A 26122-nucleotide genomic window follows, 5' to 3' on the forward strand; every position below is an offset into this window, starting at 1 on the left:
ATAATTAGGTAGCACAGAATTGATGAACCAAGGGGTCTATGATTCAATGACTCTGTAGTTAATGTGAAAGAAGCTTATTTCGAGAAACTAAGCCTCTCATTCTATTCTCTCTTATGTTGTCACTGACAGTGCACTTACTGTCTTATTGTCTGGCATGCAGTAGGAAATTAAGAAACAGTGAGAGAAGTAACTTAAAGTTTGACTCAAAGTGATATATTTGAGAGGAACTAATTAGGAATTTTCAATTCCTAACAGATGACCTTGTCCTGCAATTGTATGGATCAGAAAATAACCTGTATCAAAAGTTCTAATCTGTAATCCTAACAGATAAGTCTCCATCATCTTTCTTGTCAGCTATGAAGCCTGCCAGCAATCATTATAAACGAATGACAAAATGCAGTTTTTTTTATTCATTACTATGGTTATTGTCAACTATACATGAACTTTATAATCTGCAGAATTTGTTTTTCTCACACATTTCTTTGATAAATGTGTTGAATTGCACTTACGTAAGCACAAAGATCTCCCTTAAACTTTTCAGACTGGATGACTTGGGGACTTTTGTACCAAATGCTAGGGAAATTACCCTTGTTGATTGTTTACGTTGAAGCAATCCTGTGTGAGTATATTTAAACAGAAAAATGTAAGGTCTATATTTGTCCCTAAATAATCTCTGAAATCCTAATAGTTAAGAATTATAGAATACTGTAGTGCAGAAATAGGTCTTTCAGCCTTCAGAGATAAATTGATTTGAAGCAATGAGGTTAGTCTCACTCCCCTTTCTATTTTGCCACATTAATGCAATTTTTGCTTTCCCAAGTACAGGAAGCTTTGTTTTAATCGGCACCTTATCAACCAATTGTGTTGATAATCCAGCAAAACGTATATACACCTCAAACACCACGATGTCCAAGCATTTATGTTGTAAACAAAGTGATGTGATTTTCCCCTGCATTATGTTTCTAATATTTACTGTGTGTTTTTATGTTGATTTTAAGAGGTATGTTGATGTTTTGAGGGATGTTGATGTCTCGAAGCTTCGCTTGGTCAGGGTTTACTCCAGTTTTGCATACTTCTTGATTTTCCAGAATATTTTATCAACTGGCACACTTCTGGTCTGATAGGTTCCAATTAATTAAAAGTTTGCTGTATTCATCAAATTTTCCATTTTGAAAGATTTGTTTCCATCAACTTATGAGAGTGAATTCCACATTCCAACCACTTGTTGAACTCAGAAGCTTTTTTTTGCCATAAGTTGGCCCTGACCCCTCAGCCAACCAACTTAAATCAGTACCTGCTGGTTGTCAGGAGTTCCTCATGGAATGCTGTCCACCCAAACACCTACAGCTGCTTCATCAACAACCTTTTTTTGCAAGGTTGGGGTCAGTTAGCTCAGCTGTCTGGTTTACAGTTCAGAGTGAGACCAAAAGTATGACATCAATTTCCACACCAGCTGAAGTTACCATAAAGAGCCCTACTTCTCATCCCCTCCCCTCAGCTGAGCTGCAGTGACCCTCTGGTATAAATCACTACTAGTTGTTTCTCTCTAATGGAAAAGCATCCTATGGTCAGGTAGAATTATAGCAACTTTACTTTCTGAACTAGAAATGCTTGCACAGTGTTCAGTTTAATCAGTCAGATAGTACAACAGTCAATGTCTGGATGTAACCATTAGATACCTGAACAACTTTCAGGCTAGGACTGATAAAAGGCAAGAAGCATTTGCATCATATGACTGTCAGGCAATGGCAACAGAGGAGTCTAAACATTGCCCTTGACATTCAAATGGGATCATCATTGTTGAATTCCCTCTTATCAGCATCTCAGAGATCACACTAATGTTTAGATTCTTTGACTATAAAAGCAGGGCAGAAATTGGGAATTTTGCAGTGCTTAACTCATCTAACATCCCAGTGCCTTTTAACCATCTAGAAGGCATAAGTTAGGAGTCCACTTGCCTGGATGAATGTAATTCCAACAGCACTCAAGAATTTCAACATCAAAAAGGACAAAGTCATCATCTGAATATTTATTCTATCAAGCACTGATGTAACATAGCTGCAGCCTGTATCATTAACCGGATGCACTGCAGAAGATCATTGAGGCTTCTTTCACAGCATTTTCCAAGCCCCTCTTCTCAATCACATAGAAGAGGAAAGGCAGCAGATGAGAAAACCAGAGATCCTGTAATGTTTTATAGCATTCTGACCTAGAAATATTCTGTCATTTCTTAAACTTTACTGGATCAAAATCCTGAAAAGAACAGCAGATCAGGAAGATGACTAACTGCTATCATCTCAAGAGAAATTCAAGGTGGACAATAAATGCTGGCCATACCATCAACTCCCACATCCCATAAACAAATCTTAAGAAAATACTAAGCTCTTACAAACAATTGTTCTTTGTTTATACCACCTAAAGCCTTCATAGTTTAAATATCTTTATTGAATTTCATCTCATTCCTCTTCAGTAAGAAGAATCATAGTATCCTTAATTCATCCATGTGACACTAGTCAATTATTGATGCATTATTCTATAAATCTTTTCTGTAGTCTTTCTAAAGCCTTCACATTCTTTGTAAGTTGTGTTACTAAGATTGGACACAATATTTCAACTGTGTCTGAATATGATTCTTTTCTACATGGGAGAGACTAGGATCAAAAGCATAAGCTCAGAGTAAGAGGTTAGCTATTTATGACAGAGGTGAGGAGAATTTTTATTCTCTCAGAAGACAATGAATCTAATAAATCCTTTACCACAGTGGCTGTTAAGCTGTGTTGTTCAGGGCTGAGATAGACAGACTTGTAATCAGTAAGAAAATCAAGGTTTATGGGGATAAGGTCGAAAAGTATAGTTGAGGACCATCAGATCAGCCCTGATCTCATTGACTGGCAGAGCCAAATTGATGGGCTGAATGGTCTACTTCTGCTTCTAAATCTTGTGATCTTAAGATCTGAAATAATAAAAACACAAGCCTAATGTCAACCAAGTAACCATTGCTGATTGTTGTAAAAAGACTATCTGGTTCAGTAGTGTCTGTTAGGGAAGTAAATCTGCCAGTCATAATTGGTCTGACCTACATGTGACACCAGACCCACACCAATGTGACTGACCATTAACTTGGGAATTAGCAATACACAATAAATGCTTGCCCAGCCAATAATGCCCATATCACCATAAACATAAAACAAAATCTCTTCTTGCAACCCCTTTAAAATTGTATTGTTTAATATGCATAGTCTCTTCTAATTCTTTCTATAAAAGATACGTTCCATTTTCTGTGTTGAATTTTATTTGCTATGTGTTTGCCCATTCTACCAACCTCTCTGTGTTCTTTTGAAGCCCATTACTCGCTTTTTCTATCTCTTAGCCAATTTGCATCTAAGACTTTATCACCATTTTTATCCTCTGGAGTTCAATTTTGTTGACAACTCTACTATATGGTTCATTATCAGATCTTTTCAAAGTCTATATAACAACTTCATCTGCAATGCTCCATCAATCCATTCTGTTACCTCATCAAAAATCTGTGAAAAGTTACGAGGAGAAAGTGAGGACTGCAGATGCTGGAGATCAGAGCTGAAAATGTGTTGCTGGAAAAGCGCAGCAGGTCAGGCAGCATCCAAGGAACAGGAGAATCGACGTTTCGGGCATGAGCCCTTCTTCAGGAATGAGGAAAGTGATGCCCGACACATCAATTCTCCTGCTCCTTGGATGCTGCCTGACCTGCTGCGCTTTTCCAGCAACACATTTTCAGCTCTGTGAAAAGTTAGGCAAACACAATTTGCCATTAAGAAATCCCTGCTACATCTTCTTTGTTAGTTCAAGATTGCACTATTGTTGTGTTGTATTTCACAGTCAGAATATTAGTAAACCTTTAAAAGTGATAGCATCATTCATTGTATTATATCAAGAGTCCTGAGGGTAGAAAGGTCACACACACCAGCTTTTGTTGGATCACTCAAATGATGGCAGTTGAATGGAAGCATCCCATTTTGCTGTAATCTAACAACTTAATGTTAGCCTTAGCACTAGTGTGCTTGAGGAATATAATATTTATACATAATATGTACAGGGCATTGGTGAGGCCACTTTTGGAATACTACATTCAATTCTGGTCTCCCTGCTAGAGAAAGAAATGTTATGAAAGTTGAAAGGATGCAGAAATGATTTACAAGGATGTTGCCAGGGTTTCAGGGCTTGAGCTACACGGAGAGGCTGAATAGTATGGGGCTGTTTTCCCTGAAACATTAGAGGCTCAGGGGTGACCTTGTAGAGGTTGAGAAAATCATGAGTGGCATGGATAGGGTGAATAGTCAAGGTATTTTCCCCAGGGGAGGGGAGTCCAAAACTAGAGGGCATAGGTTTAGGGAATGAGGGGAAAGACTTAGAAGGGGCCTAAGAAGCAATTTTTTCATGCAGAGAGTGTTGTGTACATGGAATGTGCTGTCAGAGGAACTGGTGGAGGCTGGTACAATTACAACTTGAAAAGGCACTTGAATGGGTATATGAATTAGAGGGATATGGGCCAAATCCTGCCAAGACAGACAAGATTAATTTAGGATATCTGGTCGGCGTGGAGGAGTTGGACCTAATAGTCTATTTATCTATATCCTGCTCCTCGGATGCTGCCGGAACTGCTGTGCTTTTTCAGCACCACTCTATTCCAGAATCTGGTTTCCAGCATCTGCTGTCATTGTTTTTATCTCCCTAATAGTCTGTTTCCAAGCTGTACATCTCTATGACTCTATTTATTTGTAATATAATGCCCATTGGATTTTTCAATACCACAGTGTCCACACCCAGTTTCATATGTTACTGTGGATTGCATAAGCATTGCCACACCAAGTAAAATACCTTGTTGAAAGCAAGTGCACACTACTGACGACTGTTAATTTTCTGCCAGAATATTATTTTTTAAAATATTCCCACCATAGACTGTAGGTTGACTGACCCCTACTTCCCAAGTATTTCCTTCTTCCCTCTTTTAGTAATAGTGTAACATTTGAAAATCTCCAGCATTCTAGCACCACTTTTCTTTCAAAGGAGGACTGGAAGTTTGTGGCCTGTACCTCTATAAGATATATTATTTCCCTCCACAACATTGGATGTATCCAATCAAGATTAGATTGGGTGAATTTTCAATTTGAAGTATTGTCAGCCTTTCTGCGACCATTTTTTTGTCTCAACCAGCATTTAGACAACCACCTTTAGGAATCTCCTACTTCTTTGTAAAACCCAATGGAACCTTCAGGATTCCTTTTTAAGCATGGATATCTTGGTGATAACTTTTAAGAGAAAATTGAAAGGAAATTAGCTGCTATCCAGATTTTCCATCATAACAGAACACAGTGTAGGTTCACACTTCATTGATAATTGTATATTTAATGTGAAGAGTAGTATTGCATTTATATTTATTCATTAATCTCATTTTCATTATTTTGAAGTGAGTGATCAATACATATTTACTGTATTCATATGGAAAAAATCAAAATTAAGCATAATTCTGAATCAGGTTTTAATTCAGTTATGATATATTTTCCCTCCAGACTACAGAGGTTAATTGATTTGGCAGGAATACGAATATCATTCAGACTGTACAGTACTTGTGTTTTTATACACCAGTTCTGAGCATGCTACTGTGAATTTAGTTGCAAATAGTGCACAAATGTAGCACTTAATCAAATTCATGGTTTGTTAGCCCTATTTTGACAAGGCTAAAGGCTTCCCTGTAATTTATGATAATTCACAATTCATGGGGGATTCACCAAATGTCACTAGCCAAATTGCACAGTAATAAGAATGACTGCAGCAAATTCTATGTCTGTGTTGCATTGCTCACCTTGTTAACTTCATTGTCTTATATCAATTTTTTTAAAAAAGTCAGTGTAAATTATGCGCTGCTAGTTTCTTTAAATATGACAGAGCAGGAAGTACAAATGTAGAAAAAGTCAGGCAAGACTAGATTAACCTGTCCATCCAGTCTATGCTCTATTATCTTACCTGTTATGAAACTGTATTATAAATACTCATCATGATGAAAATGCAACAAGACCTATACAATATACACACTTGGGCTGACAAGTGGCAAGCTATATTTGTGCCACACAAATGCCAGGCAATGACCATTTCCAATAAGAGACAATCTACCACCCCACCCCTCCCACCTCCATTACCATTCCTTGATGTTCAGTGGTGTTACTAGCACTGAAACTCCAATATCTACATCCTAGGGGTTACCAGTGATCAAAAACTAAACTGGACTCACCATATAAATACTATAGCTACAAGACCAAGTCAGAGGTTAGGAATACTGTGGCGAGTAACTTGCCACCTGACTTCTGAAAGCCTGTCCACTATCTACAAGGTACAAGTTAGGAGCATGCTGGAATACCCCTTACTTGCCTGGATGGATGCAGCTCCACAACGCTCTCGAAGCTTAACAGCATCCAGGTCAAAGCAACCCACTTGATGGTCACCACATCCATAAGCATCTCTCTCCACCACCGACAGTCAGTAGCAACTGTTTGTAATATTTACAAATATACTGCAGAATTTTTTTAAAAATGCTTGGAAAGCACCTTCCAAAGCCATGACAACTTCCATCTAGAAGGACAATGGCAGCAGACATATGGGAACACCACCACCTGCAATTTCCATCCAAGTCACTCCCCATCTTGACTTGGGAATATATTTCTATCCCTTTACTGTCACTGGGCTGAAATCCTGGAACTCCCTAGCAGCATTGTGGGTCTACCTACAGCACCTGGACACCAGTGATTCAAGGAGGCAGCTCACCACACCTTCTCAAGAGCAACTAAAGACATGCAATAAATGCTGGCCAGCCAGCAACACTGATGTCCCTGAAGAGAATTTTTAAAACATACTTGGTACCTATCTGGCATGACCTGATTCCTTTCTCAATAAGAAATGGGTTCATCCTTTCTCCATCTAAGTCGAACCATAAATCAGAATTCATCACATGAGCAAGGAGCCTAATCCACAGGTCTTGGAAAAGAAGGACAACCTAACATGGAGCCTCATGCTTGTCCTCCATAATCTACTCAGTTGAAATAAATTTGTCCACACAAACACAGTTCAATCGCTTCATTGTGGTATAATGCTTGATCAAATTGCCCAAATATGTGTTACTTAAAATCCACAGTTCTTTCAGCATATCTTGGTAGCTAAGGGCTTTTAAACAGAGAAGCAATCCTGTGGCACTAGGATAAATTATTTCCAAAGCCTCAATCCCCTCCAGCATGTAAGGGAATGAAGACTGAGAACCATTATAAATGAAGCAAAACCAAGGTTCTCTACAAGAACAAAAGGTTATGCTTTTCTTTATAGTGAATTATCCTGTGAATATAACCTTAAAAATCATGCATGGTTTATTCATTCATTATGCCCTTGATAGCATTTGGCTGTATTCAAGTCATCGAAAGTTTCAAAAGCAGCAATTAGATAGTTAATCAGAATAATTATACAAAACCTGCAGAAGAACAAGAGAATTTAAAACATTTCTAATCACTTTCCAGAGATCATGATTCCATAGCTTTTCAGTACTTTAAATGGTAATTTACAGCAATTGCAATCAACTGGTCTGATAATAGTTAAATAATCGTTAGAATCTGAAGATTTTAACCAGAGTAAACAGAGGAAGGCAACATACAAACAGAAGCTCTGATCTGATCCAGCTGTACCCAGTTCATCCCAGAAACTTTTGCCTTAGATTCTCCAATATAACATAAACACAAATGTTTACGCACAACATTTATATAGTATACAGGATGTACAGCACAGAAACAGGCTATTCAACCTCACAAAAGAGAATTATCTTCACAAAGAAATTGGTGATAGAACCCTGAAAGAAGCTGATCAATATTTTAGGTCAGGGTGTGACCTCGCAGTATTTCCAGGTTTGGAAATTTAATGTGAACTTTGGGCTCAGATTAATTTCAGAATCTGTGCACAATATCTGTGTTATCAGGGATAAAGAAAGGGATTAAAACACAATGTCGAAATGGAAAGTAGCCAAAAATGGATCAACACAACCCTGTCAAAAAGTGCCCCAGAAAGTTCCGACCAACTACAAACTGTGGGCTTGATTATTGTTAGTCTGTTCATTTGAGTTGGATTGTTTCTGTGCTGTATGACTCAATGACTCTAGGTGAGAAAATTGGAAAAATCAGGAACTTAAGAGTCACAGAGGTCTACAGCATAGAAGCAAGTCCCTTCAGCCCATTTAGTTTGCACTGGTCAAAAACAAATATCTTATTATTCTAATCCAATATTCCAGCACTTGGCTCACAGCTCTGAACCCAAGGTTCACTCCCCCAATGTCTCTAAGATGAGCCTGAAAGCCACATAGCACAAGATGCTGTCATGATTAAGAAGGTTTACATGTGCTGAGAATGAATAAATAGAGGCTTGTTCAAAGGGCTAAATGATACTTTAGGGCCGTGATGACAGGGTTTGGAATGATTGTAGTCCAAAAACAGAAGGAAATGGGTCATGTCAGCTGTAATGCCAAGACACACAAGGCTGTGAGCCAAGTAGTGGAATATTGGATTAGAATAATTAGATACTTGTTTTTGACCGTTGCAAACTAAATAGGCTGAAGGGACTTGCTTCTATGCTGCAGACCTCTGTGACTCTACATCCCTGATTTTTCCAATTTTCTCACTTAGAGTCATTGAGTCATACAGCACAGAAACAGTCCAACTCATCCAAGATGACCCAGTTTCCAAAACTACACTGGTCCCCTTTCCCTGCGTTTGGCAAATATCCCTCTAAACCTTTCCTATTCATGTACCTGTCCTTTTAAGTGTTGTAACTGTACTTGCATCTACCATTTCCTCTAACAGTTCCTTCCACATATGATCCATAAGGTTGACCCTTACATCCCTTTTAAATCTTTATCCTCTCACCTTAAAAATGTGCTCTCTAGTTTTGAACTCCCTTATCCTAGGGAAAAGACCTTTGCTATTCACCTTGCATGTGCCACTCGTGATTTTATAAACGTCTATAAGGTCACCCCTCAAACTCCTACACTCCAGTGAAAAAAGTCCCAGCACATCCAGCCTCTCCTTATAACTCTTAACATCTGTTTCCTGCCCGGCCTCAAAGCTGGTGGGAGGAGGTTAGGGGGTGGAGGACATCACAGCAAGTCATGTTGCTCAGGTCTTGGACGAGATGTTGGGTGGATAATAACTCCTTCAAGGGCATAATTTCCACATCAGGGACCCTCCCTCCAAGGATTGTAACCCAATGAGTACTCCTTTCCTCCCTGCCTCTCCTTCAACATCATTATTCTGCCAACACACATCACACCCACCAGCTCCTTGAGCCTGCAAACCTACTGTGTAATCACTCCCCATCAAATACACACATCTCCTTGGTCATGAACTCTAGGACATGGAATCTAGGTATTGGTATTCATCCAGTTTGTGCCCCCTGTTGGCACTGGCTCTGCTAGGAATAAGATTGACTGGCAGCTCTCTGAAGTAGGAACAGCCAACTTCACTCAGGCAGAGTAGCCAGTGGCTATTGTTTTGGTGTACTCAGTGTGGCTATGTTCCACACTCGTTCAATGGGCAGGAAACCTTTCCATCCTAAAAATCCTGCCCAGTGTAATTTCAAATTTAGAAGATAAATTAAACTCAGAAATGAACGAGTATAGTAGCAGACTTCAGAATGTAGGCATACTGGTAAAATTGACATATACCCATTGAAAATGCTATGAAACATGAAGCAAGTATATTGAGTATAGGAGTTGGGAGGTCATGTTGCAGCTCTACAGGAAATTGGTTAGGACGCTTTTGGAAAATTGTGTTCAGTTCTGGTCTCCCTGTTGTTAACTTGAAAGGGTTCTGAAAAGATTTATAAAGATGTTGCTGGGGTTGGAACTATAAGGAGAGCTGAATAGGCTAGGGCTATGTTCCCTGGAATGTTGAAGGCTGAGGGGTGACCTTATAGAGATTTATAAAATCATGAGGGGTATGGATAGGTTGAATAGCCAAGGTCTTTTTCTCATGATAGAGGAGTCTAAAACTATGGGTTTAAAGTGAGAGGGGAAAGATATTTCATGCCGAGGGTGGTGCATGTATGGAATGAGCTGCCAGAGGAAGTGGTAGAGGCTGGTACAATTGCAACATTTAAAATCCATCTGGATGGGTATATGAATAAGAAGGGTTTGGAGAGATATGAGCCAAATGTTGGCAAATGAGACTCGATTAATTTAGGATCAGGTCGGCATGAACAAAATGGACTGAAGTTCTATTTCTGAGCTGTCCGTCTCGATAACCCTAAATGCCCCATTGTTTGGCATATTTGAGAGCCTCTCCAAGTGGAGAGCCTATCCTTTTGGATTATTAACAGTCCTCCATGTCAAAAATCCCAGAAGTGGTCCGTATCTGCAAAAGCCATCACTGAACATGACAATTCATTTTTCACAGGGAGTGAGAGTGGATTCAGGCTGGGTTTTCCATATCCAAATGCAGCCTCCTCCACTAAAGTGAGATTTTTAGCATCTGTGCAGTTGTAACACTGAAGATGTGACTGCCCTTGCATGGAGGTGGAGAAACTGTGATGATTTTCCCCAGAAAAGGGAAGGTTGAGTCAAGATTTTCCTTTTAAATTATGATTGGTTTGGATAAAGGATTGATCATCCTGCTGAACCAATGACTGCCAGTCTGCTCATTCTGGTCGTATTTATTTTGTCCCAACATTCCTTTCTCGACTTCTGCTCCCAGTTTCTTTAGAACTATAGACCGATGAGCCTGACCTCGGTGGTGGGCAAATTGTTGGAGGGAATCCTGAGGGACAGGATGTACATGTATTTGGAAAGTCAAGGACTGATTCGGGATAGTCAACATGGCTTTGTGCCTGGGAAATCATGTCTCATAAACTTGATTGAGTTTTTTGAAGAAGTAACAAAGATGATTGATGAGGGCAGGGCAGTAGATGTGATCTATATGGACTTCAGTAAGGCGTTTGACAAGGTTCCCCATGGGAGACTGGTTAGCATGTTTAGATCTCACAGAATACAGGGAGAACTAGCCATTTGGATACAGAACTGGCTCAAAGGTCGAAGACAGAGGGTAGTGGCAGAGGGTTGTTTTTCAGACTGGAGGCCTGTGACCAGTGGAGTGCCACAAGGATTGGTGCTGGGTCCTCTACTTTTTGTCATTTACATAAATGATTTGGATGCGAGCATAAGAGGTACAGTTAGTAAGTTTGCACATGACACCAAACTTGGAGGTGTAGTGGACAGCGAAGAGGGTTACCTCAGATTACAACTGGATCTGGACCAGATGGGCCAATGGGCTGAGAAGTGGCAGATGGAGTTTAATTCAGATAAATGCGAGGTGCTGCATTTTGGGAAAGCAAATATTAGCAGGACTTATACATTTAATGGTAAGGTCCTAGGAGGTATTGCAGAACAAAGAGACCTTGGAGTGCAGATTCATATCTCCTTGAAAGTGGAGTCGCAGGTAGATAGGATAGCTAAGAAGGCGTTTGGTATGCTTTCCTTTACTGGTCAGAGTATTGAGTACAGGAGTTGGGAGGTCATGTTGTGTTTGTACAGGACATTGGTTAGGCCACTTTTGAAATATTGCATGCAATTCTGGTCTCCTTCCTATCGGAAAGATGTTGTAAAACTTGAAAGGGTTCAGAAAAAGTTTACAAGGATGTTGCCTGGGTTGGAGGATCTGAGCTACAGAGAGAGGCTGAACAGGCTGGGGCTGTTTTCCCTGGAGCGTTGGAAGCTGAGGGGTGACCTTATAGAGGTTTACAAAATTATGAGGGGCATGGATAGGATAAATAGACAAGGTCTTTTCCCTGGGGTCGGGGAGTCCAGAACTAGAGAGCATGGGTTTAGGGTGAGAGGGGAAAGATATAAAAGAGACCTAACGGGCAACTTTTTCACACAGAGGGTGGTACATGTATGGAATGAGCTGCCAGAAGATGTGGTGGAGGCTGGTACAATTGCAACATATAAGAGGCAATTGGATGGGTATATGAATAGGAAGGGTTTGGAGGGATATGGGCCAGGTGCTGGCAGCTGGGACGAGTTTGAGTTGAGATATCTGGCCGGCTTGGACAGATTGGACTGAAGGGTCTGTTTCCATGCTGTACATCTTTATGACTCTATGACTCTAAGTGTCATCTGTGCATGAAATTGGAACTGTTCTTGGTGTTGAATCATTGAGGGTAGCCAAACCTTCTTCCTTCTCACATCACTGGATGGCATATTCAGATAATTCATTCATGAACATACTGAAAAGATTTGGAACAGTTTAGCAGCTTTTCAAAGTCCCAGTAAATGAGTGTGGATGAGAGAAGCTGGTAAGGGGCTAGGGTTAATGAGGTAAGTGGATTAAGGGATAGGGTCACCAGCAGATAGGGTGACAAATGAGCAGGGTGGGACCTGATGAGTGGCTGGGTTGTTTGGAGGTTATTTGAGCATGGTCAAGTGAGAGGAATCAGATCTTGAGGAATGGTTAGATCAGGTCAAAGGTATTGAGGTGGGATGTTGAGAGTGATATAAAGTGGATAGTAACCCAGAAGTTAAACTAACGTCCTAAGTAATTGTCCAAACAATAAGTCATAATGATCCAAGTTTCTAACTCCAACTGTGAGTAAAAGCTTTTCTCAAAGGGACCTGGGGAGAAGGAAATGGCCAGTCAGATGTTCAAACTTCTTGAACAATTCCTGAGGAGTTGGTGCAAGATCCTGATGCTTATCTCAGATCAGACAATCTAAACACTGAAAGATCTGAGCATTAGAGTGCAGGGATAAATTATTTCCATTGCAGAAGTATCATTAACTGGAGTTTACAGATTTTGGTGATTGGAAAAAGAAGCAGAGTGCCATGATCTATGACATAAATCGTGCTGATAGAGCTACATTATTGTTGTTCATCTTTTTGGCAATTCATGATCTGCTCAAACGAACTGGGCTGGTTGTGATTTTTTTAATTCTTTTTATGGAATGTAGGAGTCACTGACAGGATCAGCAGTTGTTGCTTGACCTCAATATCCTTTGAACTCGGTGATTTGACTTTTTAGGCCATTTCAGAGGGCAGTTAAGTGTAAACCAAATTACTGTGATTTACATTTGGATCAGCCATGATAAAGATGGCAGATTTCTTTCCATGAAGGGCAATTATGAGGGCTTGAAAGCAGAACTGGTAAAAGTGAGTTGGCAATTTAGTTTAAGGGATGGATCATTACAGACACAACGGTGGACTTTTATTGAGATATGGGATATTTCAAGATGCACAGAATAAATACATTCTAACTGAAAGGGGAGGAGCCAGCATCCATAATTAACTAATAAAGTTAAAGATTATATTTAAAGAAAAAGACTATTATTACACAAGTGGGTGGCTGATCAGAAGATTGGACAGAATACTAAAAAAGTAACTACAAGATTAACAAGGAGAGAAAAATTAACAAACAAGAGAAAATTAGCAACAAATGTAAAGATAGAACATAAGTGTTTCTACACACTTTTAAAAAAAGGAAAAAGGTGAGCATTGAACTTGTAGAAAATAAGTCTAGCAATTAATCATAGAAAGTAAGGAAGTGTCAGATGAATTGAACAAGTATTGGTGTTCACTACAGAAAATACAAATAATATCCCAGAAGTATCGGCTGAATTGATATTGAAAGGGAGCGATGAATATCTTTTACCACACTATAATGATGCCACACTGTAAGTTTCAGTTCAAAATGGACTAGTCGAGGAGAGAGTAAAACCAGTCTAAACTTCAAATTTACATTAATGCTAAGTACTGTTATGTATAGTAATCATGTACATAACCAGACTCTGATATTACAGTTACTATCATCTTTGTGTGTTCATTTCGGTGTGCTCTTCAGGCTCTGTCTCATTCTAGTCTAATATATTATAGTCTAGTACTTTGTTGTAGTGTGTTCTAGCTTTGTCCACACTCTACTGTTTTCTGCTTGGTGATGTGCAGCTCCATGACATTATTGTGATTTTTTTCCAGGGTTCTGAAGTCCATGTAATATAGAACTCAGGAACTAGTACATAACAAATAGCCAGAACAGCAAATCGATAAGTCCCTGGGTCTTGATGTTTCATCCTGGAGTCTTAAAATAAGTGGGGGTTAGTGAGCTAGTTGGTGTATTGGTTTCAATTTTTCAAAATGTACTGGGTTTGAAGAAGTCCCATTTGAACAGAAAGTATCCAATGTAACCCCTAATTGAAAAAGGGAGACAGAAAACATGAAACTATAGGCCGATCAGCTTAACATCCATCAGGGGAAAATGTTAGAAACTATTATGAAAGAAGTCATAACAAGGCATTTAGATATATTTAAGCTTATCAGGGAGAGTCAAAATGATTTGTGAAAGGGAAATCATATTTAGCCAATTTTGTATGTTTCTTTGAAGTAACGGATGGTTGATAAAGGAAAACTATTGGGTGTGCTGTACCTTGATTTTGAGGAGACATTTAATAAGGATCACATTAAAGATTATTATGAAAAATGAAAGCTCATGGTGCACACATTAGCATGGTTAACAGATTGGCTATTTAACAGAGAGCCAAGTGTAGCCATAAATGGGTCATTTTCTGGTTGGCTAGATGGAACAAGTTGAGTCCCACAGGGATCAGTGTGGGACTCTCAATACTTACAATTTAGATAAATGATTTGGATGAAAAAAACGGAATAAATGTTTGCTAAATTTGCTGATGACACTATGTAACATGGGAAAGTGAATTTTAAAGAGCTCACAAGGACACTGAACCAGAATTTATGGTCCATCCCTGGTTGCTGTTGAGAAGGAAGTGGTAAGCTGTCTTCTTGAATCACTGTAAATCCAGATTGGTCTGGGTTTCTAAGTACATGAATCACAAAGGTTGGTCTTGATTGTTGGAGGTCAATCATCTTAGCTCCAGGATATCTCTACAGGAGTTCCTCAGATTAGTGTGTTAGGCCCAACCATCTTCAGCTGTTTCATCAATTATCTTCCCTCCATGATAAAATCATTCATGGGGATGTTTGCCAATGATTGCACAGAAATCAGCATTATTTGCAACTCCTCAGGTACTGAAGCAGTCCATGTTCAAATGCAACAAGATCTGGACAATGTCCAAGTTTGGGCTGAGAAGTGTCAAGTAATATTCGTGCCACATAAATGCCAGGCAGTGATCATCTCCAATAAGAGACAATCTGACCACTATCTCTTGACATTCAATGGTATTACCACCTCTGGATCCCCCCACTATCAACATCCTGGGAGTTACTATGGATCAAAAACTTAACTGGGCTTGCCACATAAATACAGTGTTTGCAAGACCAGGTCAGAAACTAGGAATATTGTAGTGAGTAAGTCATCTTCTGACTTCCCAAAGTCTGTCCACCATCTACAAGGCACAATTCAGGAGTGTGAGGGAATATTCCCCACTTGCTTATATGGGTTGAACTCCACAGTATTCAAGAAGCTTTACACCATCTAGGATAAAGCAGCCACTTGATTGGCACCACGTATTCAAGCATCCACACCCTCTACCACCGACACTCAAGAGCAACACTGTGTAAGATGTACAAGATGCACTGCAGAAATTCACCAAAGATCTTTATACAGCACCTTCCAAACCCACAATGACTTCCATCCAGGACAAGGGCAGCAGATACATGTGAACACTACCACTGAAGGTTCCCTCCAAACCACTCTACATTCTGACTTGGAAATATATCATCGTTCCTTCACTGTCACTGGGTCAAAATTCTGGAATTCCTTCTCTAAGGGCATTGTGGGTCTACCTAGAGCACATGGACTGTAGCAGTTTAAGAAGCAGCTCACCATCACCTTCTTTAGGGACAGTGAATAAATGTCAACCAGCCAGCAAAGCCTACATACTACATGCAAATAAAGAAAAGCTGATGATGCAGGTGCACCCTATAATGTAGAAAGCAGTGTTTTTTTTTATTGTGAGGGAATTAAACATAAAAGGAGGGAGATAATGCTTTATTATAGAGGGACATTGGTAGGCCATCAACTCAGAGGAATGTGAACTTCTGGAATTTTCTTTCTCAGAGGGTGGTGGAAGCAGAATCTTTAAATTTTGCTATGGCAGAGGTAAATAGATTATTGGTAAGGCAAGGGGTGAAAGTTTATGGGGGCAGGTGGGAATGTGGAGTTGAGGTTAAAACCTCATCTTATTGAATGGCAATGCAGATTCAAAAGGAAAACTAATCTACTCTTATTTCATATGTTTATACAGGACATTAGCGAATTATGGAGGTTTTCATTTCGTGACAACCACCATCCAGATTGGCTTTCAATTCCAGATAATTTTTAAAGGAATTGATTTCAGATTCCACCGGCAGTAGTGATAGGAGTCCAACCCACATTCCCCGGATGTTAGCCTGGGCCATGAATCCAGAGTCGTTATCACTTGACCATCAGCTCCCAATTATGCAAATGCTGAGGGTGAGTGTTCGAACTTCTTCTGTACTTTGCCATTAGCTTCAATAGATCACTATTTTGAGAACCACTTGTCGACTCTATCAAATTCTTTCATAATCTTATAGAGATGTACAGCATAAAGACAGACACTTCGCTCCAACTCGTCCATGCCGACCAGATATTCTAAACTAATCTAGTCCCATTTGCCAGCCCTTGGCCCTTCCTACTCACATACCCATCCAGATGCTTTTTAAATGTTGTAATTGTAGCAGCCTCCACAACTCCTTCTGGCACCTCATTCCATACACAAGCCATCCTCTGCGTGCAAAAGTTGACCCTTAAGTCCCTTTTAAATTTTTTCCCCTCTCACCCTAAACCTATGCCCTCCAGTTCTGGACTCCTCCACCCCAGGGAAAAGACCTTATCTATTTACCCTAACCATGCCCCTCATGGGTTTATAAACCTCTACAAGGTTACCCCTCGGCCAGCCCTAATTTTTTTTTCTGATGGCAGAACAGGTTTAAAATAACTTTGATGCTTTTCAGTTCTAGCACTCCAGAAATCAACCTTAGTGTTTTGTTTGCATTTTTTTTGGTTTGCCACCAGGGCCCTGTACTCTCTCAGATTCTTTCTTTGTCTGTTAATTACTGCAGTTATTGCACAGCTTTGACCGTAAAATGTCTCAGTTCATGACTCCACTGCCCAAAGTACCAAGGTTTGGCTCAAGTGAAATTGTCCCAAACTCTATAGCTCACCCCATATATATATCTGTATACGCATTGCTGTGCTCCTGGCCAGCTCCAGTGAACAACATCGGAAAAGATATACTGGGAATGCATAACAAAAATAAAAGTCAAGGTATGGGTGTTCTGTGATATAAAGTGTTGATTCAGCAAACTTATTCACACAGTATCATGTGGTTGAACAGTTCCTCAGAGGAAATAATGTGCAACTATCTGATGATGCAATTATTCACTTCTTTAAAGGGTAGTATCCTGAGTTCACATGATGTGGTTGAAGAGACCTGCCAAACCCTACTGTTGCATTTTGTAGCAGTCTAGAATTAATTGAAAGCAAAACAGCTTCAAGCCTCTTGGAAACAAATCAGCATCTTATTTTCTCCTCTTGGTTTTGAGATAGTGGAAGGTTAGGAGACAGGCCCCCTACTTGTGGAACGTTTCAGGGAGCACCTCTGGGACACCTGCACCAACCAACCCGACCGCCCCGTGGCTCAACACTTTAACTCTCCCTCCCACTCCGCCAATGACATGCAGGTCCGTGGCCTCCTCCATCGCCAAACCCTGGCCACACGACGCCTAGAGGAAGAGCGCCTCATCTTCCACCTCGGAACCCTCCAACCACACGGGATGAATGTAAATTTCTCCAGCTTCCTCATTTCCCCTCCCTCCACCTTATCTCAGTCCCAACCCTCGGATTCAGCACCGCCCTCTTGACCTGCAATCTTCTTCCTGACCTCTCCGCCCCCCACCCCCTCTCCGGCCTATCACCCTCACCCTCACCTCCTTCCACCTGTCGTATTCCCAGCGCCCCTCCCCCAAATTCTCTCCCCCCTACCTTTTATCTCAGTCTGCTTGGCACACCAGCCTGAAGAAGGGCTTATGCCTGAAACATCGATTCTCCTGCTCCTCGGATGCTGCCTGACCTGCTGTGTTTTTCAGCACCACATTTTTCAACTCTGGTACTCCAACATCTGCAGTCCTCACTTTCTCCACACTTAATTATTTCACAATATAATTTAGGATTTCATTTGCTTTGTTTTTGCCTGTACACAGTGATTTCTTAAGTGCCACTGTACGTTTTCAATTCCATACTTAACAAATTTCACTTTTGTCAAAGAGTATATAGGTCATCCATTTGGTAATACTATGCACATATCAGTATTTGAATTTCTTACGAACTACAGTAAATGACACCATTTACATCAATTTTATCCAAAGCTGTGGCTTTTTAAATTTGAAATTCTAGCAGCAACAATTTTTTTATAGATATTTTTATTGAAAATTTAACATATTTTTACAAGTTTACAAAAAATCCCAAGTATAAACATTGATATACAATTAAATCTTAAATAAATAATAAACAAAATTTATCAAATAAAAAAAACCAAGAGAAAAAAAGCTCAACTAACTACTAATCTAACCTACAACTAACCAGAGTGTATAATTAAGTCTCTTACATTATTCAAAGGAGAGAAAAAAAACGACGGAAAACACAGAAATTGGGTAGTGAGACATATGCTCGGAATGTATTAACATCAAATCGTAACTAAACCTGTATTCATACGGGATTCCTCTCCCAAGGGGCCCTGGACCAGCCAGGTTCGCCATCTCAATTAAATAAAAGCCCTTGTTAGGATGGCCGAAATATCTGTATTTATGTAATTCAAGAAGGGCTGCCATATTTTATGGAATAATGCGGTCTTTTGGTGCACCATATTTGTAAGGAAGTCAAGGGGAATACATTCCATGATTAATCTGTGCCAATTCGAAAGTCCAGGGGGACCCTCAGCCACTCAGTTTACCAAAATACTTTTCCTTGCACAGAAAGAGAGAATAGAAAATAATCCCTTCCTGTGCATATCCAGGGAGGGTAAGTTTGAAAAGCCCAAAAGGAGAGATACAGGGTCCACTCTAATTTCCGTACCTAAGATTTCTGTCAGAGCACTTGCTACTTCAGTCCAATATCTACGGATCTTATGACAGGTCCATAGGCAATGTAGAAGAGTGCCCACCTCTATTTTACATTTGGGACACATTGGAGATGTTCCTGCCTTAAATTTTGCCAATCGGTCCGGTGCTATATGGGCCGTATGAATTATCTTCAACTGAATGGCCTGAGCTCTGTTGCAAATGGTAATTCTTCTGGCATTTTCCCAAATGTGATTCCACGTTTCTATAGAGATTTCCTGTCCCAAATCCTGATCCCATGTTTTAAGCAGATAGTCCATATCTCCCGATACTTCATCATGTAATAAATGATAAATAGTGCTGACGGAAGATACCCCCATTGGCCATAGCATTCTACGTTCTCTATCTGATTTATAAAGACTATCTAATAACGTAGTCTTCTTCTGTATGTAGTCTCGAATTTGGAAGTATCGAAAGAGGTCTCCATTAGGTAATCCAAATTTCTGACGCAGCTGTTCAAAAGACATCAGGACCCCATCTTTAAATAGGTCCCCTAGACGAGACACCCCTGGATCTCCAGAGTTTGAAAGTGGCATCTGTAAGCCCTGATTGAAATCCCCATGCTCCCACTATCAGAGCATAGGGGGATGTTTTATGTGAGTTGCCTTCATTTTGCCGCATTATATTCCAAGCTTTAATTGTGTTTAGTATTATAGGGTTTTACATTGATCCGTAATGACTTCCGTCTTGTCTGAAAATAAAAGGTTAATAAGTGGGCATTTTACTTGAGAAGCCTCGATGTCCAGCCAGATTGATTGCGGGTCAGACAAGACCCAATCAGCTATGTAACTTAATAGGGAACTTAAGTGATAGTTCCTAAAATCTGGGAAACCAATCCTCCCCTTGCCTGTGGAAGCTGTAGCTTCTTCAGCTTAATGAGGGGCCGTCTATGATTCCAGATAAAGGAACCCAACCAGCCATATAATTTACGTAGTTCCAGCCTTGGCAGCATCACCGGAAGCATTTTCATAGGGTATAGGAGAGGGGGCAGGACATTCATTTTAATTAGTGCTATTCTACCCAGCCAGGAAATTGGAAGGTCTCCCCATCGCTGGAGGTCCTGCCTTATCCTTTCCAGTAAATGCACAATGTTAGCCTTGTATAACTGACCAAATACTGGGGTAATAAAAATGCCTAAGTATAAGAAACCCTCCAGGGACCACCGAAAGGGAAAGTGGGATCCATCCAATAAGTGGGATATACTAGCAAGGCCACCCATTGGCATAGCCTCCGATTTTGAGAAATTAATTTTATAGCCTGAAAATGCACTAAATGTATTAATAACTTGGAATAAACGAGGCACGGACATCAGGGGATTACTGAGAAATACAAGAACATCATCTGCATAAAGGGTGATTTTATGTTTACCTGTACCAATCCTCGGGGCCGTTATATTAGGGTCAGCCCGTGTAGCTTCTGCTAGTGGCTCAATTATTAGCGTAAATAGCAATGGCGAAAAAGACATCCCTGATGGCAGCCCCTATCCACACTGAAGCTATCCGAGCCTAATCCATTGGTAACCACAACTGCTTTGGGATCACTATACAATGTTGAGACCCATTTGGTAAACACCTTTCCAACGCCAAACCTTTCCAATGTGTAAAACAAATATGACCATTCAACCCTATCGAATGCCTTTTCCACATCTAATAAGACTACTACTCCTGGTATCTTTCCCAGATGGCAGGCTTGAATCACATTCAAAACCCTTCTAACAATATTGGATGATCTACGGCCCTTAATAAACCCCGTCGGATCCTCCTTTATGATATGTAGCAATACCCTTTTGTAGCCTCAATGCTAACGTTTTAGAGAGGATTTTAAAATCTACATTTAGCAAGGATATTGGTCTGTATGACGCACAATCTTCTGGTTCCTTTCCTTTTTTGAGGATAAGAGAGATATTCGCCTCTTTCAGCGAAGGTGGGAGACAACCCTGACTGTATGAATAGTTATACATGTCCATAAGTGGACCAGCCAATATTCCTGCAAATAGAATTCAGCTTGAAAGCCATCTGGGCTGGGCGCCTTACCGCTCTGAAGTTGCCTGATTGTGTCAAGTATTTCTTGGATTGTTAGGGAAACATTCAAGACCGATACCTGTTCCGGAGTTAGGTCCGGAATGGTCAGGTTTTTAAAAAATGACTGCATCCTCCTAGTCCTGTCTTCGCAATCCTGCGGTATATATAAATCAGAATAAAATTTTGATCATAATTAGATTGATCATTAAAGAATCCTTTTATGATCATGAGCCAGAATACCCGTACTTTCCTTGATAGACGTGATAGTTTGAGGGGCCTTCTTTTTCTTTGCGAGAAATGCTAAGTATCTATCAGGTTTATTGCCAAATTCATATAACCTTTGTTTTGCAAATAATATTTCCCTCTTAGCCGTTTGGGTAAGCGTGGTGTTTAGAGCTGTCCTAAGGGCTGTAATACTTTGTAATTTGATAATAGAAGGTCTGTCAGCGTATGCTGTTTCAGCTGCTTTTAAGCGAGCTTCGAGCAGACGCTGTTGTTCTCCCTTTAATTTTTTCTGGGTCGCTGAGTATGAAATGATCAAACCTTGTGCGTAAGCTTTGATGGTCTCCCACATCATTGATGGGTTGCTCGTCGTACCTGAATTAATTTTGAAAAAAGTTTTAAATTCTTGAGAGAAGTACTTTACAAATTTACTATCTTTCATCAGGAAGGGGTCCATAAGCCAATGCTGGGGGGATGTCTCATTGTTCCTCACCTTGATTTCCATATATATAGCAGCATGGTCGGAAATTGCAATACTGCCTATTTTACAGATATAGAATTTTTAAAAATCAAGGGGGCAAAAAACATATCGATTCTGGTATGACATTTATGTGGATTGGAGTAAAAAGAAATATCTCTGCCCTGTGGATGAAGGCACCTCCATACATCTACTAATCCTAATTCTTTGTTCAAATCCATCAATTGTCTAGATCTGGGAGATACTCCTGCAATACTCTTGGGAATCCTGTCTATTTCCGGATCCATAATACAATTAAAGTCTTCCCTATAATTCTATGACGAGCACCGAGAGCCATCAATTTTGAGACGGCTTCTGTTATAAATTTAAAAGGATGTGCCAGGGGGCAATACAAATTTAAGATTCGTCTTTTATCTGATTTAGGATTTTGAAAGGGAAATTCTTCCGAATAAGAATAACAACGTTTTGAGCTGAAAGAAGAAAACAAGGCCTGATCAAATCCATCCTGTCGTAATTTCAAGTGTTCTTTATCCAATAAGTGTGTCTCCTGTAGGAGAGCTATATCAACCCTTTCTTTCTTGAGGTTTGATCATATTTTCTTCCTTTTGACCGGTGAATTACTCCCCTTGACATTCCGGGTGCACCACTTAACCGACAGATCAACCATAATCGTCCGGGCAAGTCCGAGACCCCTCGGGAGGGGAAACCCTATCCAGAACATCATGAGCATGGAGCATATAAAATTTACAAAAATAAAGGCCCTTTAATACACTCACATCAATATAATAAAAAACTATTTCTAAATTTAAAAAATATAAAACGTATTTAAATAGAAATTTTCCCCCTTGTTCCCAGGGGGTATCACTTCCTTTCCAACAGTCCATCGTGTCCTCTCCCAACCAGTGCCTCACCCTTGACCCAGGCGCTCCTTGATAGGATGAAGAAAGTTCAAATATACTACAGAGCTAGAGTTAACAGTGAGCACAGTACCACCCCCCACCCACACCAAAATGGATATATTTGGTAATGTTAATACCATGTATAAACATATATAACTATAAAATTACAGCCTCAACAAGTAATAATTAAATATAACAATACAAACTAACCGGGGAAAACAACCCTGCTCCTAAAGACAGAAATAAAACAGGATAAGGTAACCACCTCCCCCCACCAACATTAACTAGACCCCCCGGCCTATATATGTATATTTTTTTTTAAAAAGGGGGAGAAAATTGCTAAGTAGAGAACAAATAAATAAATCCCTCTCCCCACCCCCTGAAGATAATATTAAACAGTAAGGAAAAAAAGGGATTAATATCAAACAAGGGGGGGATGTAAACCAGAGTGGGGGGAGAGCAAAACAACATCAATTAACTCTTACAATTTATCTAAGAGAGTCCAGAAATTCCTTGGCCTTTTCCGGCGATCCGTAGTTATACACGGACCCTTCATGATTAAAGCGTAGCGTCGCTGGGTAGCGCAAGGAGTACTGAATATTTAAGTCCCATAAACACTTCTTCACTTCATCAAACGCTTTCCTCTTTTGGACCACAGCTGGGGAAAAGTCCTGGAATAACATAATCTTGGATCCTTTATAAAGCATGGTTTGGGGATCTTTCCCAAGATTTTTGGAAGCTTCTAAGAGCATCTGCCTCTCCTTATAGCTCTGCAGACGGAACAGGACCTGGGTGGGGGGGGGGGGTGCTGGTTCAAGCCGGGCCCATGTATTGCAACCCAGTAGGCCCATTCCACCCTTACCTGGCTTGATCCAGTCTCCAGATTTAAAAGCTGTGGAAGCCACTGTTCGATAAACGCTGTAAGCTGGCCTTTCTCCTGTCTGTACCTGACATATGCTTCCATCTTTATCTTAACCAAAACCTCAATTTCTGTAGTCATCCAGCATTCCCTACAATTTCTCTAGTCATCTAGCCTTTCCTTTCATCCTAACAGGAATATACTTTCTCTGGACTCTCATTATCTCATTTCTGAAGGCTTCCCATTTTCCAGTGTTCCTTTACCTGCGAATATCTGCCGCCAAACAGGTTTTGAAAGTTCTTGCCTACTATTGTCAATATTAGCCTTCCTCCAATTTAGAACTTCAATTTTTAGATCCAGTCTATCCTTTTCTATGACTATTTTTAAACTAATAGAATTATGGTCGGTGGCCCCAAAGTGCTCCCCCACTGACACCTCAGTCACCTGCCCTGCCTTATTTCCCAAGAGTAGGTCAAGTTTTGCACCTTTTCTAGTCGGTGCCTCCACATACTGAATCAGAAAATGATCTTGTACACACTTAACAAATTCCTCTCCATCTAAACCCTTAACGCTATGGCAGTCTCAGTCTGTGTTGAAAAGTTAAAATCCATGACCGTAACCACCCAGGGCAGCATAGTGGCTCAGTGGTTAACACTGCTGCCTCACAGCACCAGGGACCCCAGGTTCAATTCCAGCCTTGGGCAACTGTCTGTGTGGAGTTTGCATGTTCTGTGCGTAGGTTTCCTCCGGGTGCTCTGGTTTCCTCCCACAGTCTAAAGATGTGCAGGTCAAGTGAATTGGCCATTCTAAATTGCCCATAGCATTAGTTAGAGGGAAATGGGTCTGGGTGGGTTACTCTTTGGAGAGTTGGCATGGACTTGTTGGGCCAAGGAGCCTGTTTCCACACTGCAGGGAATCTAATCTAAGCAATTATTCTTACAGATAACTGAGATCTCCTTACAAACTTGTTTCTCAATTTCCCACTGACTATTAGGGGGTCTATAATACAATCCCCATAAAGTGATCATTCCTTGCTTATTTCTCAGTTCCACCCAAAAACTTCCCTGGATGTGTTCCCAGGAATATCCTCCCTAAGTACAGCAGTAATGCTATCCCTTATCAAAAATGCCACTCTCCCTCCTTTCTTGTCCCCTTTCTATCCTTCCTATAACATTTATATCCTGGAATGTTAAGCTGCCAGTTCTGTTCATCCTCAAGCCACATTTCTGTAATTGTTATGATATCCCAGTCCCATGTTCCTAACCATGCCCTGAGGTCATCTGCCTTCCCTGTTCGGCCTCTTGCATTGAAATAACTGAGTTTAATTTATCAGTCCGACCTTGTTCTCTGCTTTGTCCCTGTCTGCCCTGACCGTTTGACTCACTCCCTTTCCCAACTGAACCAATCTCAGATTGATCTCTTTCCTTTCTATTTCCCTGGATCCCACCCCACCCCCACCCCTATCACTCTACTAGTTTACATCCTCTTGAGCAGCTCTAGCAAATCTCCCTGCCAGTATATTAGTCCGCTTCCAATTCAGGTGCAATCTATCCTTCTTGTACAAGTCACTTCTACCCCAGAAGAGATTTCAGACCCAAAAATGTAAGTCCTTCTCCCATACACCCGCTCCTCAGCCACACATTCATCTGCTGTATCCTCCCATTCCCAGCCTCACTAGCTCATCGCACTGGGAGTAATCCAGATATTACTACCCACAAGGGTATCCTTTTTAAATTCCTGCCTAACTTTCTATATTCTCCCTTCAGAATCCCATCCTTTTCCCTTCCTATGTCATTAGTTCCATTGACCTCCTGCTGGTCCCATTCCCCTTTGAGAACAATCTGCACCTTCTCTGAGACATCCTTGACCTTGGCACCAGAGACGCAATAACCATTCTGATTTTTCACTGTTGGCTGCAGAAACATCTGTCTGTGCCTCTGACGAGGAGTCCCCTATCACAATTGATTGCTTGGAACCTGACATACCCCTCATAACATTAGAGCCAGTCTCAATACCAGAAGCTTGGCTGTTCATGCTACATTCCCCTGAGAATCTATCAGCCAAAACAGCATACTTGTTTGAAATGGGGATAGCCACAGAAGACTCCTGCACTACCTGCTTTCCCCTCCTACCTTTCCTGGAGTCAACCCATCTACTTGACTCTATCTGCGGCTTTTCTCCCTTCCTATAACTGCCATCCATCACACCCCCTAGCTCTTGTAAATTCCTGATTGCCTCTCACTGTCGGTCCAACCAATCCATGTGATCCAACAGGATTCGCAACCAAACACACTTCTTGCAAACGTAATCATCAGTAACATGCAAACTTCCCCTCTACTCCCACATCCGACAGGAAGAGTACACCACTCTACTAAAGGCCATCTTTGCTCCTTCACAATCTGCAGACCCAGAAAATAGCACCGTTGTTTTGCTCTAAAACACAGTGCTCCTGGTAACTTAGTACTTATGGTTTATATTTTTAAAATT

The 26122-nt window shown here is 40.6% G+C and overlaps 1 long non-coding RNA gene across 1 annotated transcript in view; it reads left to right on the forward strand.

Moving 5' to 3' along the window:
* LOC140491787 (uncharacterized) overlaps positions 1 to 26122 on the forward strand; it is a 106822-nt gene that overhangs the window by 75438 nt on the left and 5262 nt on the right. The window contains exon 2 of the long non-coding RNA XR_011963427.1: positions 16264 to 16472. This is a non-coding gene — a long non-coding RNA (uncharacterized lncRNA). The remainder of the gene's footprint in view (positions 1 to 16263; positions 16473 to 26122) is intronic.

Source organism: Chiloscyllium punctatum, chromosome 20 (genome assembly GCF_047496795.1).
Source record: "Chiloscyllium punctatum isolate Juve2018m chromosome 20, sChiPun1.3, whole genome shotgun sequence".
NCBI classification, from domain to species: domain Eukaryota; kingdom Metazoa; phylum Chordata; class Chondrichthyes; order Orectolobiformes; family Hemiscylliidae; genus Chiloscyllium; species Chiloscyllium punctatum.